This window comes from Varroa jacobsoni, unplaced genomic scaffold (assembly GCF_002532875.2).
Source record: "Varroa jacobsoni isolate VJ856 unplaced genomic scaffold, vjacob_1.0 scaffold_1284, whole genome shotgun sequence".
In the NCBI taxonomy this organism is placed as follows: Eukaryota; Metazoa; Arthropoda; class Arachnida; order Mesostigmata; family Varroidae; genus Varroa; species Varroa jacobsoni.
Window position 1 is genome coordinate 61,587 of NW_019214186.1, and position 7,570 is coordinate 69,156.

Genomic DNA, 7,570 nt, shown 5'->3' on the forward strand with positions numbered 1-7,570 from the left:
ATATATATATATATATATATATATATATAGAGAGAGAGAGAGAGAGAGAGAGATAGAAAGATTATTTTTCGAATATTTGAGCGTAATAGTTGTGATGGATAGGTGGTGACAAGCCTGTTTGTATGAACACACACGTATGAAATCGTTACTCGTAAACGACAGAACAGCCACGATTTTAGCCATTGTTACCCCAATCCTGTTTAAGCCAAAAGAGATTAGTGTAGCTAAATGTCCTTTAGAGCACATAGTTCTGTTTGCCTATGCACACAGCACTCAAGCTAACGTATTAACGTGTCAGTCTAAAATAAAAACACCAAATTTCTGCTGTTTTTATATTTGGCAAATTTAATTTTTAACAATAACACAGGCTTGGTATGTTACTTGCTGATTGATTGAATAATTAAATAATAAATGAGTAAATGCTTCCAGCATCCAACATGAAAAGATTAACAGAGACTTTGATACTGATAAACTGGCCCGATAATGGCCCCTTTTGCAGATCTGAACATTATGACAAGAGTTATTTTGCACTGAATTGTGCTAGCTGATAATGTTAGATAAGGTTGCCTAGAGAAACAATATTGCTTTTTATAACCGAGTGAATTTGTGCGCGTTAAATAAACTTTGCCAAACGGCTCGAATGGACCATCATAACAAGCCCTCAGACTTTCAAATATGGGATTTTGACATTCAATATGGAAAGATCGTACTTTGCGGCCGCCATTTTTCTCCATACAGAAGAAACAGGATGTGGAAATGGTATAACTAGGCGACCTCTAGAAGATCTAACATCTGGCCGCTATAGATTAATACTGCGTTGACGTTGTTGGCACTGTATCCGATTCCCGGATTTGATCCAAGTTTACGAGTGGAAAACAGCATGCCTGGGCCCAGAAAGGTAAAAGTGCAGATCCAATAACGCTTCTGGCTACTGCTTCCTCAAACGTCCTGTGCGGCCAATACCGGTTAGTCTTTAGCTAGTCCGCGGTTTTCCTTCTTAATTATTAAAATTTTCGTCTTTCCGTGATCTTATAATCATCATCATCTTATTTTCTGTAAGTCCAGGACAACACTTCTGTAGTTGTGTCGACGGCTACATAATCTTCTCTTGCTCCTTTTACATTGCCTGTGTTAATCATTGCAGGATATTTTCAGTTGTACTTAACGCTGCACGTCATCGTTCGATTTTGTGATGCACGGGTTATAAATTGTTATAAGTACTCGCAATGATAAATCCTACGATCGATGAGTCGATTTCAAATTTTTCTTGCAGCAGATGAGCTTATAGTTGTAAGTTTCGCCTCAACAACGCCAAATGGAAACTCAAGTTCTGTAGGCGTTAGCCAGTAGGCTAAGCTAAGCTAAGCTACCGTAGCGATTGAAATCCTGAACATAAATCGGTATAATCGTTGTTGTGTTAAACGACGTCAAGCAGACACAGCGATTATATCTTAAATATCCTCCCCGAGTCGTTCCTATGCCGAGGCCGATTTAGCAGCAGAAACACAAGTGTTCTGTGATAAGTTACTTTATACACTTTCACTGACGTTCGTAACCAAGAAACAAGTGCTTGGTGAAAACGTAATAGCTTTTAATAAACAGAAAGCGTTGAATAATTTTTTACTCGTGGAGTTGGTACCCACGTGGAGGTATACCCAAATACCGTGGAATGGACAAACTTATCACCAAATACAGGGGGGGGGGGGAGGGAATCAAAACCGTTCAACTTTACAGCTTAAAAAAGATGACAGACCAAAATAAGGTTTGCTATTTTAGACGAAAAGATAATGTTCTAATATAATCATTGATTTGGCCAGGTACATTTAGTAAAATTGGACGGAGTAGAGCCATTTCAGTAATCGCAGTGACCATCACGCTGCATGAAGAAAGCGATTTCTAGAAATCGAGGTGGCTTTGGTGATAGCTACAATGTCGCTCCTTCCAACACAACTCTGGGTGCATTAACTTGAGACAAGGCAACACTATCAGTAACGAAAAGTCATTTGACATGCTCCGTTCTGGAAACATAGGGGGATCAAATGCCTAGAACAAAATTCCCTATTGCATAAACATATAGATTTTTCACAACCTTAGCTACAGTCGTTTGTCGTGTAGGATGAAACCTGCTTGGCCATATCTAATCTCGTGTCGCATCTTCAAGGGGGTGCTTTATAGGCATAAACTTCATGCACGATGTCGCACTTCTATCAGTTGATTCCGACCTTATTCGACAAACATCTGTTTTTCGATAGAACAGAATCTGCTCCGTCCGCACCGACATAGCTGCCGTATGGGTTCTAAATTACTCAGCCCTCGGGCAGGGGAATGCGCGAAGAGTTGTACAATCGAATATGCCGCCACTTTTGCATCGTCGACACGGGCAGATGCCATCGAAAGACCTGACTCTGGGTTTAACGGACAGCAGAAGTATTTTTGAAGTTGACCTTATTGTAGAAGCGATGTCGTAAAAAACATTCAACACGTGTGACCACAATCGGTTGATAATGCGATTGTTCCAGTTATCATTGCTCTTTTATCGTGATATTTGGTCTTAACCAAATCGGCCTGATTAAGGAGGATTAAATTGCTTCTTGCCGAACGAAAGCTTGACAATGTCGAACAGTTTGAAGATATGCGATTTATAGATCACTGGAAAATCTTTTGAAGACACTGACGTAACTCAGCTATGTACATCGATTTGATACCTGGCCTAAAGATCTACTGAATATCCCAAGGTAGCTGTAGTAGGCATAAGTTGTCCTAGTAGTTTAGCAGTCCTATGACAAGATCAGATTATGTTGGCCAGTAATTAACGATAGCCACCCCAATAGCTGACAGAACCTGGACAAACTTTGCTCGATAATCTACTGATAATCACTGTTATCAATTTTTCGATATGCAGAAACAAGTCTTTTGACTGCTTGATAGATGACTAAACATCAACTTGAGCCAGGTTCTCTTGACACAGCTGTTATAAGACACTTGCGCTTCTTACTTTGTGATACTGAAAAATCCTATTGTCCAATATGACAAGCCATTTAACTTTATCAGCAATAATAAGTTATCTATAATAAGCAAGAGGCCGGTATCCATCTAACCTGCTGATATTATGTCTGCTGATATCGGAATAGGTATTCAGGGCTACGCTTGAGTGCACCCATCACCCAGTGGCCGCTCATCTTCAGACACGACCCGATCGTAGATTACCATTAGAATATTATTTATTGATTTAGACCGCATCCTAGGGATCTATGGACGCGTTGGCGGAAGGTTTTAGAGTTTGCCTGTGAAGAGCATTACTGTCAAGTGCTGCTTTGTCGCTTTCGGTAGGTAATGTTTAAGGTAAGTAGCTCCTGGAACTAAGCCGATTAATTACTCTGCCTACAGTATGTACAGTGTGTGCATCTGAACCGATATGGCAGCAATTGGCTACCGAAGCGTCAGCACGTATAAAGATCTTCTGAAGGCTCGAAATCTACGCTCGAGTCAGATCTAATTTCTTCTTTTATCCGTTTTATTCTAGGCTATGTACGATTGTCTTGCAACTGGACGTTCCTCGGGCCGTTGCGTTCTACTTTTGCTGACGTCTCACCACACCAGCGGTCTAATCAGTGTGCCTGTGTGGTCTCTTTGAGAACAAAATCTTGCGCCATTTCCGAATACTGCGTTTTGCCTCGCCCCTTCCGTATTTTCTCAGCGTCTGCTACGCGTTTTCAGGCTCCATGTTAACAATTCAGTTGGAAAAATAAGCGACAGCGGCCACAGGAGATAGGTGGACGGCACTTATCGCATTTGGAGGAAGGCTACGGTGTACTTCAAGCTTATAAGGAAACGGGGAAACCTGCCCTTCTTCCACCTTTTAGAGTGACCATGGCAGGACCTCACTGGTGTGCCAACAACAGGAGCGTCTGTTCCCTCCTGATCGCTTGCCTTATTCATTTGCTCGTTGTCAACATCGCAATCTGGGACGCCACTAGCTGCGATGACTTGATAGATTGCCCGTCATAGTCTCCCAGAAACCATCCAGATGTGCAGACTTTTCCTGGTCTTTCTGTCAATGTGTACATTCTTCCGCGCACTCACCTGTTACAACTAGTACTATTATTTTACTCTACGATATATTCTGTTCCAACCTAGTTGTGTCACTACTAGATAACACGTACTTACGCGCATTATTACGGGTACGAGCTTGAGGCACGGGCTGCCACTCTGTAAGGCGTTACCGAACGATAGTCATAGAGAAAAATATAGCGCCATGTACCGTAGCTGCTCACTAAGCAAAACATCGATAGACAAAGCGCCGCAATCGGAAAAGCACAATGGGTAAGGACTGAAAGAGAAAGGAACGTAAAACAATAAACGAGAGCATACAAAACACACGGCAACTAGCGCCATAACTACCGCCGCTATGGCCTGCAGCGGCAGGGGCAGGCACCATAGCAGTAATATGTAGCAGTTGCAATTTCAATTAATAACATTACAGTTTAGTTGCGAAAATGAAATTTACAGCCAGCAACGTTAAAAATAGGACGGGATTGCGTGACACACGCCGCATCCCCTAGGCAACGACTGTCACCACTTGAGATGGGGTGCGTGCGTGCGTGTGTGTGTGTTTGCAGGGAGACAAAAAAAAATAGTCGACAAAACTAGAGAGGGCTTGACGTGTTCGTCTGTTCTTCCGTCCGGCCGTTCGTCTGTCCGCCGTAAGCGAAGCGGCAACGCTGCTCGAAATGTAGATCGAGCGACCACAGATGTCAATGGTAGAGCTATGATGGCTTGGGACAGCACAGAAACAAAGAACGATTGCCGTCCATACGAGCCACCATTATGAACGCGATCGTGATACAGGAGTCAGTGGCAGCAGGGTAACTGGCAAGCAAGAAGCTGACCCGCGTGTGGAGGGTCCTCACAGACACGACCCGAATCATTCATACACACGCAAAGATCTTCTCAACGATGAGCCTTGCTATCAACCATCAGACGCACTGGAATAGGATAAGAAATAATCAGCTGCAGCTAATAGAATGTATGTACCTCGCCTGGATAGATACATGGCTAGGATGATATATTTCGTGCTCAATAAACAATATGGTGACGAGTCTAGTTGCTTCAAAATGGCAGCGAATCAGACGAGGAATTTGATTAGTTAATTGAAGTAGTCGTTCGTTATAGCAGCGTCTTTCAATGAGTGACCAAACAAATTATACACTTTATCTATCTATATAATCTGTTTACCTATATGAGTTTTGTGTTATATAATAAATTATATTCATCACACTAATAGTAGTAGTAGTAGTATCCGATGCCACTTGAAATTTGACGAGGTCTGTGTTTTTTAAAGCGGTAACAAAAAAAAAAAACATAAAAAAAGGAAAACAATCGATACGCAGCGGCGCTCAGTCTGACTACCCTAGCGGCGGAACCAATTTTACTTATTTATTTTCAGCCTAGCCAAAGCCTCAAATATAATTATTCAAACAGAATATTCCTAATGCATATTCGACCCAGATATATTGACCAGCTTGGCTGTTCAAACAATCGTCTATTTTCATCGGTATGGAACGAGAGATTGTGTGACGAGACATCGGAAGCTATGCAGTCCGTACTTCATGACGAGTGATTTAGGTGCTCCTTCAATCGCATGTAAACTGAACCAACGTCTATCTAAAGCAAAATAAGAAGATCTTTTGGATATTCCTGTATAGAAACGGTAATGATTGGTACCAATTTCATGTTTGTTAGCTGTACATGTCCGGTGTGGCCCACAATTTGAACCGGAGGGACATCGTCGCTCCTATTAATCTCTATTTCAGTATCGAAAAGCCATTCTATTTAATTGAAGCGCCGTTAGCTGAAGGGAGCTCGGGAGGGCTTGCACTCCAAAGTGGTCCCGTAACTTCACTAGTCGATTAACATTTAAGACGGAGGCTATAGCGGATACGTCAAAAGTAGCTGGCACAGTTGGCCAGTCTAATACAGAGAGCGTACCCGATTAAGAAAACATTAAGTAGAACAGCTGGTGAAATCACAGAAAAAAAAAAGACTGATTTTGCTTGACTTCTACTCCAAATTCTACACCTGTTCAGTATTCATGTTGGCTAGGTAAGCATTTATCGACGACTTAGTACTCCCCTTATACGTACGTATTTCGTCAACCGTTTATCTGTTTCATAGATATATTCGTAAACGAATCGACCATTTCTTCCATAGTAGAATTAACATTCACTATTCGTGTGTCCTTGCGAAATCTAGAAATTTACATCCATTTGCATGAAATATTGCCCGTACTAGTATGGTTACAGGCGTTAGTTGTTACAGGCGAAACAAAAAAAAGGTCTACCTTTTTAAAAAAGGGGTACCACGGTATACTAGCGAACCGGTCTCTATCACTCGAGCGCTAATAGTATCACAATAGTAATGGAAAAAGGTGGAGTGTCCTGTGACGTCGTATAGGTACATAGAATCGATTGTGCTTAATTCTCAAAACGGTCACTTCTCGATACCCTGTCCATTTTCTTTCTGGGCGCTTCTGTTCAGCATCGGGCTGATTATCAAATGGCCACGTCTTTAGACTCTCGTCTTCCTAGCCCTAGTTGAATAGCTCATTATTTCAACGCGGGCATTAACTGTGGCTGCAGAGTTCAACCAAAGTTAGAATGCTAAATAACTTCATCAATATATATATATTTATATAACATTCACACATTGACATTATCCATGAAACGTAACGTTTTCGCTCTTGTCGCTAAAAGATGAACGGTTTTTCTTTATACGCTTGGGGAATTCAATCAGGATTTAACGGGATATGTTAGAGCAATGTACAATTAAGGTAACAGCGTTGGCCGTTTTCTATCTATAACTTCTCAGATCAGTAGGCAGTTCGAGTCGCTCAAGCACTGATTAAGCCTCGAAAATGGCTCGCAGACCGATACGATTTACCGAACATTTAGATATTGTCAAGATGACACGTTTTCAGAGAGTTAAGTAAGCTAAACGATAGACGGCAACACTACAACACCTGACCTCAGTCTTAGTCTGAGCTCAGTTTGGCGAATTCAAGCTCTACGAAGCAGATTTATCAAAATTTAAGAACCTATCCACGTGTCACAGTGCTGATCTGCTGCTCGTTCCTAGTAGGTACACATCGGACCGACATGGACGTTCCTGTCGTTCAGAACTTTGCCACCACCAAGATAATAAATTATAAATGACTCTATTGGATTATTGCAAATATGTTTGTAATTAAACGAATACTTTCGATGTGATAAGACGTCCGACGATTCGCTGAGAATTGTTGCCGGCCGTCCACTCTACTGTCGTAAAAGAAGGTAACAGCGTAGTGATATCTATAGCAGCGGCTGATCATCCTCTGTTAATGGTTCTTCACTTTGGCATAGCGATCTCGTGTTATTCTACTTTATCGATCGCGTTTTCGATACGTGCACGATGTAGGGGTTCTATTTTGTCGACACGCGGCCATCTAACGTTCTTATTAGTCGGTGAAGTTCGTGGTCGCGTCCCACGTTCAGCTCACGCGATCAATTTTCGGTGAAAATTCCAAATTACACAC

The 7,570-nt window shown here is 41.8% G+C and overlaps 1 protein-coding gene across 1 annotated transcript in view; it reads right to left on the reverse strand.

The window, feature by feature from the left end:
- Positions 1-4,985, reverse strand: part of LOC111268435 (high affinity nerve growth factor receptor) — a gene marked incomplete at both ends in the record, with an annotated part of 64,430 nt that extends 59,445 nt beyond the window's left edge. Inside the window, 1 exon segment of the mRNA XM_022847420.2 lies at positions 4,168-4,985.
- Between the last annotated feature and the right edge of the window lie 2,585 nt (positions 4,986-7,570).